Source organism: Octopus sinensis, linkage group LG3, assembly GCF_006345805.1.
Source record: "Octopus sinensis linkage group LG3, ASM634580v1, whole genome shotgun sequence".
Classification (NCBI taxonomy): domain Eukaryota; kingdom Metazoa; phylum Mollusca; class Cephalopoda; order Octopoda; family Octopodidae; genus Octopus; species Octopus sinensis.
Genome location: NC_042999.1, coordinates 19,804,643 through 19,815,118, shown reverse-complemented (window position 1 = coordinate 19,815,118; position 10,476 = coordinate 19,804,643). Strand labels below are relative to the sequence as shown.

General features: G+C 36.2%; 1 non-coding gene across 1 annotated transcript; it reads left to right on the top strand.

Annotated features, from left to right (window-relative positions):
• The first annotated feature begins 2,530 nt into the window (after window positions 1-2,530).
• On the top strand, window positions 2,531-2,617 carry Trnastop-uca. Its single transcript has one exon. It is a non-coding gene; the product is annotated as a tRNA-Sec (tRNA).
• Window positions 2,618-10,476: the final 7,859 nt, after the last annotated feature.

Here is a 10,476-nt window from a genome sequence, read left to right as displayed (position 1 = left end):
ATTTATTATTATTATTATTATTATTATTATTATTATTATTATTATTATTATTATTATTATTATTATTATTATTATTATTATTATTATTATTATTGTTGTTGTTGTTGTTGTTGTTGTTGTTGTTGTTGGTAGTGGTGGTGGTGGTGGTGTTATTGTTGTTGTTGTTGTTGTTGTTATTATTATTATTATTATTATTTTGGGGCTTATAAATCTAATATTTTCCTATCCTATGCTACTCATATCTACTTTCGGTCTGCTTTGGAAGATATTATGTCCTAGTATATGTGCTGCTTCAATTAGTTTCCGTGTATTCCAGTGGTGTTCTCTGTCTATTATTTTAACTTCATCCCACTGGGGGAGGTGTTTCCCTTTTTCCATACATGATCAGCTATACCCGATTTCTCCTCATGGTTTACGATGTTCCCCTACCCTTATATTGAGGGGGCGGCATGTTTCGCCTTTGTATAACCTACCACAGCTGCATTGGATGGAGTACACGCAGTCTTTGGTCATATTCTCGTGTATTGGTGGTTTTACTCGAAGGAGATATTTGCAAAGAGTATTACGCTTGAATACCATCCTGGTGCCATATGGGCCGCATATCTTTTGTATCTTTTCACTGACTGTGGTCAGTTTATGGGCTTCACACTCTCTTTTCTTTATAATCGGAGTACATAGTACGTTTTGGGGGTAGTTGTTGCTTAATAGATTATTTCTTCTTGGTGTGTATCAGGATCGCTACTTATATACTTTGCTCAATGTTTTAGGCAATGATCAATCGTTCTCTTTACACTGTATGGATGGTGGGAATTGAAATTGAGGTATCGTTCAGTGAAAGTGGGCTTGCGGTCTGTAGATGTCCTGGATCCACACTTGGTGCGTGTTATCAATATATCCAGGAATGCTAGCTGATTGTCTTTTTCCTTTTCCATTGTGAACTGTATGTTTGGCTTTATTGTGTTCACATGATATAATAGTACTTAGACAAGATGAGGACAAATGTACGTCAAATGTAAATAATGTAAACAATGTACATAATTCCTCATCTCTCAAATATAGAACTGTATTAGAGAATCTATTGTTCGATTGGTTAAATTACGAAAGCGAATTGGAAGAATGTGGAGGTGGTGGGATACTAGAAAGTTGTGGTGAGGCACTGGAAGAGATTACAAGTGGAATCAAAAATTCGTAATGCGATATCTGTGTTTGCTACAGGAGCAAGAATAATTAGTGGAGGTCTTCAAGATTTTGCTAATTTTCTAGAAAGGGAGGAAAACCTTTGGCCAAGTGGGAGCTGTTGTCATGGGAGGGATAGTTGTAAATAGTCAGAGGCCGTAGTTGTCAGTGGTGAAGTCAAACTTAGCGATAGTGATCTGATCAAGAAGAGCCAGATGGGTGTAGGTGTTATAAATTCAATAGAAAATGAAATACAGAAAAATAGATAATTATTATTTAAAATGAAACTATGTCACTCAACCACACGCAGCTGGGGTGAGCATATGAAAACCTTTAAAAATCCACCTACAAAAGCATAATCTACTAAGTACATACAGTGGGTAAGAGAAGGCATATCAAACATCTTGAAAATGCCCAATGTACGGTGAATAAGGGAGAGAAGATTAGGTAGGGTGGATCTGAACACCACAAGGTTTCTACCTTCTATCATATCTTAGAACAGCTGCTATAACTGTGACTTGTCGTGCACATCATTGGGGCCTGAACTAAAGAAGAAATCTTCCTGTTCTAGGAACCTGCAAATTTGTAGTTCTTTATTAAAAATCACATTAACAATAACAACAATAACAAACAGTGAAGGCGCATGGCTCAGTGTTTAGAGTGTCGCGCTTACGATCGTGAGGTTGTGATTTCGAATCCCGGACCGGGCTGCGTGTTGTGTTCTTGAGCAAGACACCTTATTTCACGTTGCTCCAGTTCACTCAGCTGTAGAAATATTTAAATTTATTAAAAACCACAGTAACAATAACAACAATAACAAACAACAGTAATATCAATAACAGAAACAATGGTGTTACAGATATCGCGTTAGGACTTCAACTGGAGTGACATTAAACATGTGAGACACCTTCCACCGCAACTACCATAAAAATTCTACAAACGCGGCCGCAGCCAACATCACAAAAACTACCACCGCAACCACCCTACAAGCACCACCACATGTACCACCGCAACTACTACTACAACCATCACATCAGCCACTGCTGTTACAACCACTACTGCTTCCAATACCACAATTAATACTACTACCAATACCACATGGCCGGAGCTGGTGAAGTGGAGAACAGAGCGTCTTGACAAAAGGAAGAGAGTAACCAATGAAAATTACATGTAGAAGCTTCTACATCTCGGAAAGTCAGCGCAATGATCGGAAGAAATGGAGTAGTGGAGACCATCGTCTGTTGAAATAACTATATGACTAAACTTTAAACCATGTATTGAGTGCCATCTTTGTCTTTGCTTTATAAACTGTACTATATTTATATGTATTTATATTATATTATACTTATATTTTGCCTGAACGAGCTTCAGTGGTCTGGAGTGCAGGCTTCAAACCTGTAGCTGACTGACGTCAGAGTGGTTCATTTCCACCTTTCGGGCGAAGGACCCCGAGGGTCCTAATTAATTCTCCGGGTCGATGTAATCGACTTGTCCGCTTCTCCCAAACTTCAGGCCTTGTACCTTTAGTAGAAAGGATTATATTTATATGTATCTGTCGCTAAGCATTTCTCCGGGCGAAATGCTTAGCGGCATTTTGTCTGCCGCTACATTCTAAGTTCAAATTCCTCCGAGACCAACTTTGCCTTTCATCCTTTCGGAGTCGATTAAATAAGTACCAGTTACGCATTAGGGTCGATGTATTTGATTTAATCCCCCACCTCAAACTGCCTTTGTAGAAAAATGTGAAATCAGACCTGTCTTAGGCGCGTGCAGAGTGATGAAATATTTCTGTACGTCCTCGTTCAGTGACTAGGCATTACAGACTTGTGGGTTCTGTTGAACAGCTGCTGTCACATTCAGGACGGATCCAAGTCTGTAGTGATGACTGCACCGCCGCCCACCTTCAGTATGGCAGGCAAGGCAGTTTTTCTTTGCCTGGGGGCTGTGGCGAAAGAGGTTGTTTGGTGGACAAGGCTGAAAGGCATGAGCACAGATACATTCCTCTTTGGTAGAACTGCTATTGACTTTTTCAGATTTCGCTTGAAAAGGAAATTGAGAGTGGAGAGGGAAGCGCTGTCCTCGAGTGAGTTTATCGAAAAGTGGGTGAAAGTTGCGAAAATGGCAAGAGTCGGAGAGAAGGAATTGGAGAGGGCACTTCCTCATGGGCCTTCAGGGAAATCTCGGACAGTGGGTTTCATCTATTAACCCTCGAGGCATTCCTGTATCAAAAGAGCAAGATCTCTATCATCCCCGCTTTTTTTTACCTTCGTATGCTATGCATATGTCCCTTCTTTTCCAGTGTATAGTGGGTACACTTTATCTATTTTTATTATTTTATTAGTATTTTTGTCATTTCATCATTATATATGTCTGTCTCTGTATTGTTCCCCTCATTCTTCACCCTTGTGGCAAACAAGCGAAATTATCCACCTCCTCCTCATCATTATTATTATTATTATTATTATTACTATTATTATTATTATTATTATTATTATTATTATCATTATTATTATTATTATTATTATTATTATTATTATTATTATTATTATTATTATTATTATTATTATTAGCATCATCAATTTTCTTCTTTCAATTAGCTTTCCATTCTATCATTTTCCTTATTATTTTATATACACACAACAAACTGAATGGCTGGAATAAAACGATAAAGTTCCAAACATCGAGCAGCAAGTAACCTTAGATGCCAAGAACTCTCCTAAGTACCCCAATAACACTGTTTTCTGGAGCTGCACTAAACTCGCTTTTATGCCTCTTTCCTTTAACCATCTGTTCAAATCTTTCTGGATAGTTCGCAAAGCTGGGCAGTGTTTCCTCAATCTCAAAGTTCCAATTCCAAGTTCTACCGAGGTAGGCTTTACCTGTCAATAAAATAAGTATCAGTTGTGCAGAGGGGTTGCTGTAATCAACCCCATTGCCAACACGTCAATCCGAATATGATGACTTTTTGTTTAATTTTGAAACGATACAAACAAAGCAAAAAAAAAATAGAACTTGTGAAATTCAGTTACTCAGGATTTCTTAACCGAAACATTAATTTTGTTTTGTCATTTTTTCTGCCTGCTAATACCTACAAGGCATTTTAGTAACTGTATTTTGTGTTAGAGATCGATCAAATGATAATAATTCATCGACGTGAAAATAGGGGCAGAACCGTAAGCACGCCGGGCGAAATGCGTAGCCGTATTTCGTCTGCCGCTACATTCTGAGTTCAAATTCCGCCGGGCAAGACTTTCCCTTTGATCCTTTCGGGGTCGATAAATTAAGTACCAGTTACGCACTGGGGTCGATATAATCGACATAATCCGTTTGTCTGTCCTTGTTTGTCCCTTCTGTGTTACTACCCTTGTGGGTAGTAAAGAAACAAATAGGGGCCAATGGCATATCTATGAACAACAGTCATTCGTATTTCATGTCTATCAAGCGCTAATCCAAACCTGATTTCTCTTGAAACACCGTTGTTTGAATATATTTTGATGTTTTACATGTAAGACGTATATACATACATATGTATTTATGTATGTATGTATGAATGTATGTATATACGTATGTGTGTATGTATGCATATTGTATTTGTCCATCTTATTCTGGCAATTGTCCATCTTACTTTGTCCATTTTTTTGAAAATTTATATATCACTTTTCTCTCCTATTTTTGCTCAAATTATTCCCGGTATACACTTTCTAAATTAATTATTGATGGCTATTACATTCTTTTGTTTTTCTTTTATACTCTCCAATAAATTCTATTCTAAACCTACATGGATGTTGTTTGTCCTTCTACCATATAATATTTCATATTTTACAGGAAATGTGTCACCAATTCATCTGTAATTATGACAAGCCTCTGTCTATTTTATGTTGTGTATGATTTCTATTTCATACACGCTCTGCAATTTCCGTCTCTATTTCAGACTAAGCAGTATTTAAAAGAGTATTTGATAGTGAAGAGAATACATGTCCAGATTGTCAAATTATATCATATAGTGAAGGCGCCTTGCTTGGTGGCTCAGGTATACGGCTTCCGATTGTAAGGACGTGAATTTCATTCCTAACACCACGTTTTCTCCTTGAGCAAGTCACTTTATTTCACGCTGCTCCAGTCGACTCAGAGGACAAAATTAAGTTGCACATGTAATTCTAAGGGTCATCCTTGTCACAATATGTGTCATGCTGAATCCCTCGTAGAACTAAGTTAAGGGTACGTATGTCGCTCAGCCACATGCACGTTAACTTCACGAGCAGGCCGTTCCATTGATCGGATCGAGTGGCAGACTCGTCGTCGTAACCGACGGAGTGCCAGTGGTGTGTAATATATTCATATGTACATAGATACACGCGCACATACATATATACATACACATGCATACATACATGTATACATACATATGTATATATACATATAAAATAAATATGATGCATGCATATATACATACATTATTGCGGCATGCATTCTGTTTTATGGAAATGTTAGTGTTTTATTGTTATTGGGGTGTATGTGTTTGGTTATATATATATATATATATATGTGTGTGTGTGTGTGTGTGTGTGTGTGTGTGTGTGTGTGTGTGTGTGTATGTACGTGGGTGCCTTGGTGTGTGCTTTGGTCAATTCCATTACGGAAAACAGGTGGTTGGTCTTTAGAAAATATCAGTAAGTACATTATTATATCAACTACACCTGTAGGTTTTGGGGTAAATATGAATTAGCTCTATTTACGAAATCAGAAGCACTATTTTTTTTCTAGACTTATTGACGAATCCTGCTATACTTAAGTATTAATTCTATTTTCTTATTATTTACCCACCCTCGTGACCCTAAAAAAAGATTAACCCACCAATTATTTTTCTAGTTTATATGCTATTTTACACATTTGCTCATCCACTTCAAGCTTTACCCAGCAAAATGGTACGATTCCAATTTATTAAGCCTTCTTTTCTCATCTCAAGGTCCTGTTCTTTCTTCTACCCTCTTCTCTTCTTTTATTTTATGTATTTTTATTCACTGTGAGGAAGTCCCATGTACAAGATAGGATGTGCTATATAGATGAGGAATAATATTCTATAATTTTCTTTAGAGGTACTGACTGACATTGGTAGCAGAAACGGCTGTAAGCGATGTTAAAATTTTATATTACAAAATAATTAGCTATTGGTGGTTAATTTGTTTGTTGAGCAAAAGTTTTCTCCATTTTCTGGTTATTTTAAATTTGATTCCTTCTTTTATTTCTTCTGTTATTAACAGGTAATGTATACGGGTAGTGATAACGGATATACTTATCCTTTGGACGGTTATTTCAACTTGCTAACTCTATTTACCTCATATATATATATATATATATATATATATATATATAATTACATAAATATAATTATAATAAGGGCACAAATAAGTAACGCCACATGCTAGAAATAGACGCCAAATACCTCTAAGAACTATATTATTTACCCCATTCGCACGGGTTGAAAACGAAGGAAATGAAAGAGAAAGTGTTTTAAAAAGGGTTTGACCGTAGATCGATTTCTACTTCAGAGATGTAAATATTTTTACCGTCATCAGTATAGAATAACACATTGTACATAATTATAAACATTTATACATATCCATACAAAGAACACGTATCCACAAGTATATATACAAATGTTCACATATATATAGAAGCTAAATTTAATTCATTCACCTCAACCACGTAAGTATACGACCAAAAAATAATAATATTGGTCACAGTAAATTATATTTATACATAATCAAAGCTAAAATCGTTATAAGATTTTAAGAGAATTACATCTCTAAACTAGATATCGAACTATAGATAAACACCTTTAAAAAAATCTTTGTTCACTTCCCTCGCTTTCAACCCGTGCTAATGGGGGGTAAATAACGTAGTGTGGCGCTACTCATTAGTGCACGTATTGTAAAATATTTATCTAATTATATATTTTGTATTATTTGTTACCCGTACGATTTTAACATATGCTGGCTACTTCATTAAATCTTATAAAGATATCCCTTGCGTTATATATTATATAATATATATATATATATATATAATATATATATATAGAAGTTTGAAAACGCCACTATATAAGAAAATTTTAATTTTCTTAGAAATTTTACATGTTTCGGTTCTTATTGAAAAAACGAACCTTATCAAAAATATTTTAAAAAGGTAAGTGTAATAAAAAGTTCATAATTGTTTCTTATTGGTCTCAACAGAATCCATGTTGTGATTTTTTGTGGGGAGTAAGCATAATAGCTGTCTTATGTGTTCGAATAAAACTAAGGTAATATATATATATAACGAAAATAAGAAAAGGTAGAAAATGCTAAAATATTTTCATCATGAAGTACATTTTGCAATGGTCAGTACCGGTTTCAGACTTTTCGCCTTTTTTCACCTAAAGGGTAAAACAAGAAAAACAATTAAATTGTAGAAAAAATTAAATGAAATGTTTTGCAAATATTTCCGTTGTCTGCAAATAGAGAGGACATTTTCCATTTTTTTTTGTCTCTCTGTCTTTTTCCTTTGTAAAGGTACGGTAGGTAGTAGAAGGTCTGAGGAAATAACTTTTAAGGGTGCAGAAAAACGTTGGTTCTGAAGTTTGATAGTTTAAGCAGCAGCAGAAGAGGGAGCCGGCAGAAAAGAAGAAGAAGAAGAAGAAGAAGAAGAAAAAGAACAAGAAGAGGGGGAGGTTGAGGGAAAGGAGGAGGAAAAAGAAGAAGAAGAAGAAGAAGAAGAAGAAGAAAAAGAACAAGAAGAGGGGGAGGTTGTGGGTTTGAGGGAAAGGAGAGGAAAAAGAGAAGAAGAAGAAGAAGAAGAAGAAGAAGAAAAAGAAGTAGAAGAAGAAAAGAAGAATCATAAGAAGAAGGAGAAGAAGAAGAAAAGAAGAAGAGAGGAGAAGAAGAAGAAAGAAGAAGAAGAAGAAGAAGGAAAAAAGCGGCAGAAGAGGCAGAAGAAGAAGAAGAAGAAGATAAGAAGAAGAAGAAGAAGAAAAAGAAAAAGCGGCAGAAGAGGCAGAAGAAGAAGAAGAAGAAGAAGAAAAACAAGAAGAAAAAGAACACGAAGAGGGGAGGTTGAGGGAAAGGAGGAGGAAGAAGAAGAAAAAGCGGCAGAAGAGGCAGAAGAAGAAGAAGAAGAAGAAAAACAAGAAAAACAAGAAGAAGAAGAAGAAAACAAGAAGAAAAAGGACAAGAAGAGGGGAGGTTGAGGGAAAGGAGGAGGCAGAGAAGAAAATAGAAAACAAGAAGAAGAGAAAAACAGAAGAAAAAGAAAAACAAAGAGAAGAAGGAGAGGTTGAGGGAAAGGAGGAGGGGGAAGAAGAAGAAGAAGAAGAAGAAGAGAAGAAGAAAAGAAGGAGAAGAAGAAGAAGAAAAGAAGAAGAAAAAGAAGTAGAGAAGAGAAAAAAAGCGGCAGAAGAGGCAGAAGAAGAGAAGAAGAAGAAAAAGAAGTAGATGAAAAGAAGAGGAAGAGAAGAAGAGAAGAAGAAGAAGAAGAGAGAAGAAGAGAAGAGAAGAAGCAAAGAAGAGAAGAAAAAGAAGAAGAAGAAGAAGAAGAGAAGAAGAAGAAGAAAAAGCGGCAGAAGAGGCAGAAGAGGAAGAAGAAGAAGAAAAAGAAGTAGATGAAGAAGAAAAGAAGAAGAAGAAGAAGAAGAAGAAGAAACGGAAGAAGAAGAAGAAGAAGAAGGAGAAGAAGTTATTGTCCGTCTTTTGTAATCTAAAATAAAGAATAATTGAGAAGACTTTATTCCATTCTTAGAATGGTTGGCTTAATGGAAGTCAACTGTCATGCTCACGTTGCAAACATTTTGCGGATAAAGAAACAAGAGAGTGTAAGGCTGAATTCGTTGCAGTGTTTGGCTGCATGCATCTCTGTGTGGGGTTCAATCCCTCGATTGGACAACCATCCTTCTTCTGGTTTATCATTCCAGTAATTCTTTTATTCTTTTATCTGTTTCAGTCATTTGACTGCGGCCATGCTGGAGCACCGCCTTTAGTCGAGAAAATCGACCCCCAGGACTTATTCTTTGTAAGACTAGTACATTCCATCGTCTCTCTTGCCGAACCGCTAAGTGATGAGTAAGTAAACACACCCGCATCGGTTGTCAAGCGATGATGGGTGGGGGGGAGGTCAAGCACAGACACACAAACACACCACACACACACACACACACACACAAACATATATAAAGAAGTAACTGTCGATAACCTTTCCATTATGATACTTCCTTCAGTCTCTCTCTTTCTATCTCTCCCACTTTCTCTCTCTCTCTCTCGTTTTACTCTTTCTCTCCTCAGTGCCCACCAAAATGTCTTCGGTCGATCACTAACTTCTTTTGGAGACTATTCTCCTGTATCACATAACAAATGAGACCGTTCTTTTGACTAAAGTAATGCTGAGCTTTCTACCATGCAAAGCTTCCTGCCATGTATAGTAAGAAATCATCTCCATAGATATATTTCCCATCTATTGTCTATATTTGTCCAATATTTCCTGGTAAACCTTTTCAACATACATTATATTAGTCTATTTAGCTTTAAGATTATTACATATAAAGCCTTTATCATTCGTCTGAGCAGTGATAACACTGTCATATTAACGAGTGTTTTCTAAGCTTGTGAAGTGCTTATTTCAACTACATTTGTTCATACAATTTGGAGAAAGTTGAACTTCTACCTAAAGCTACGTAACCATACATCCTACGTAAGCATACATCCTAAACTTGCTATATATTCGTAACCATACATCCTAAACTTGCTATATATTCGTAATGCATCTTACGGCTGTGTCTGTCACCTGGATGGTGAGGAATCCTACATTGGGAGTGGTAAAGACTAGGGGAAAGACTGCTTATTGTGATCATTTGTCTTTTGGTTTCCTGTAGCCTTGCTCTCTTTCACAAACCCAGTGAACATATATTTCAAACAATAGATATAAGACCCAAGTAAAAAGGATTCTCAAAAATTCAACTTCTCTGGTTGACATTATGATGCCCACCCCCAATAACTCTCACATTTTAGAGATCCATGACCTCCATTTTACAGGAGCAAAATCCTTTTAAAAGGTTCTATAAGACTGGAAATTTGGAATATGCGCATAAAAATCCGTAGTATGGGATACATGTGGCACGATTACAATTTTTTTTGTGGGTGTGTAAAGAGGGAAATTACCCTTATCTGCAATTTTGATGAAATTCGAAATATAAGATATTCCAGTTCATTACAGAAACTATAACAGAAAAGTCTAATTATTCAATTGTATGTAACTCGGGCAACGCCGGTAACT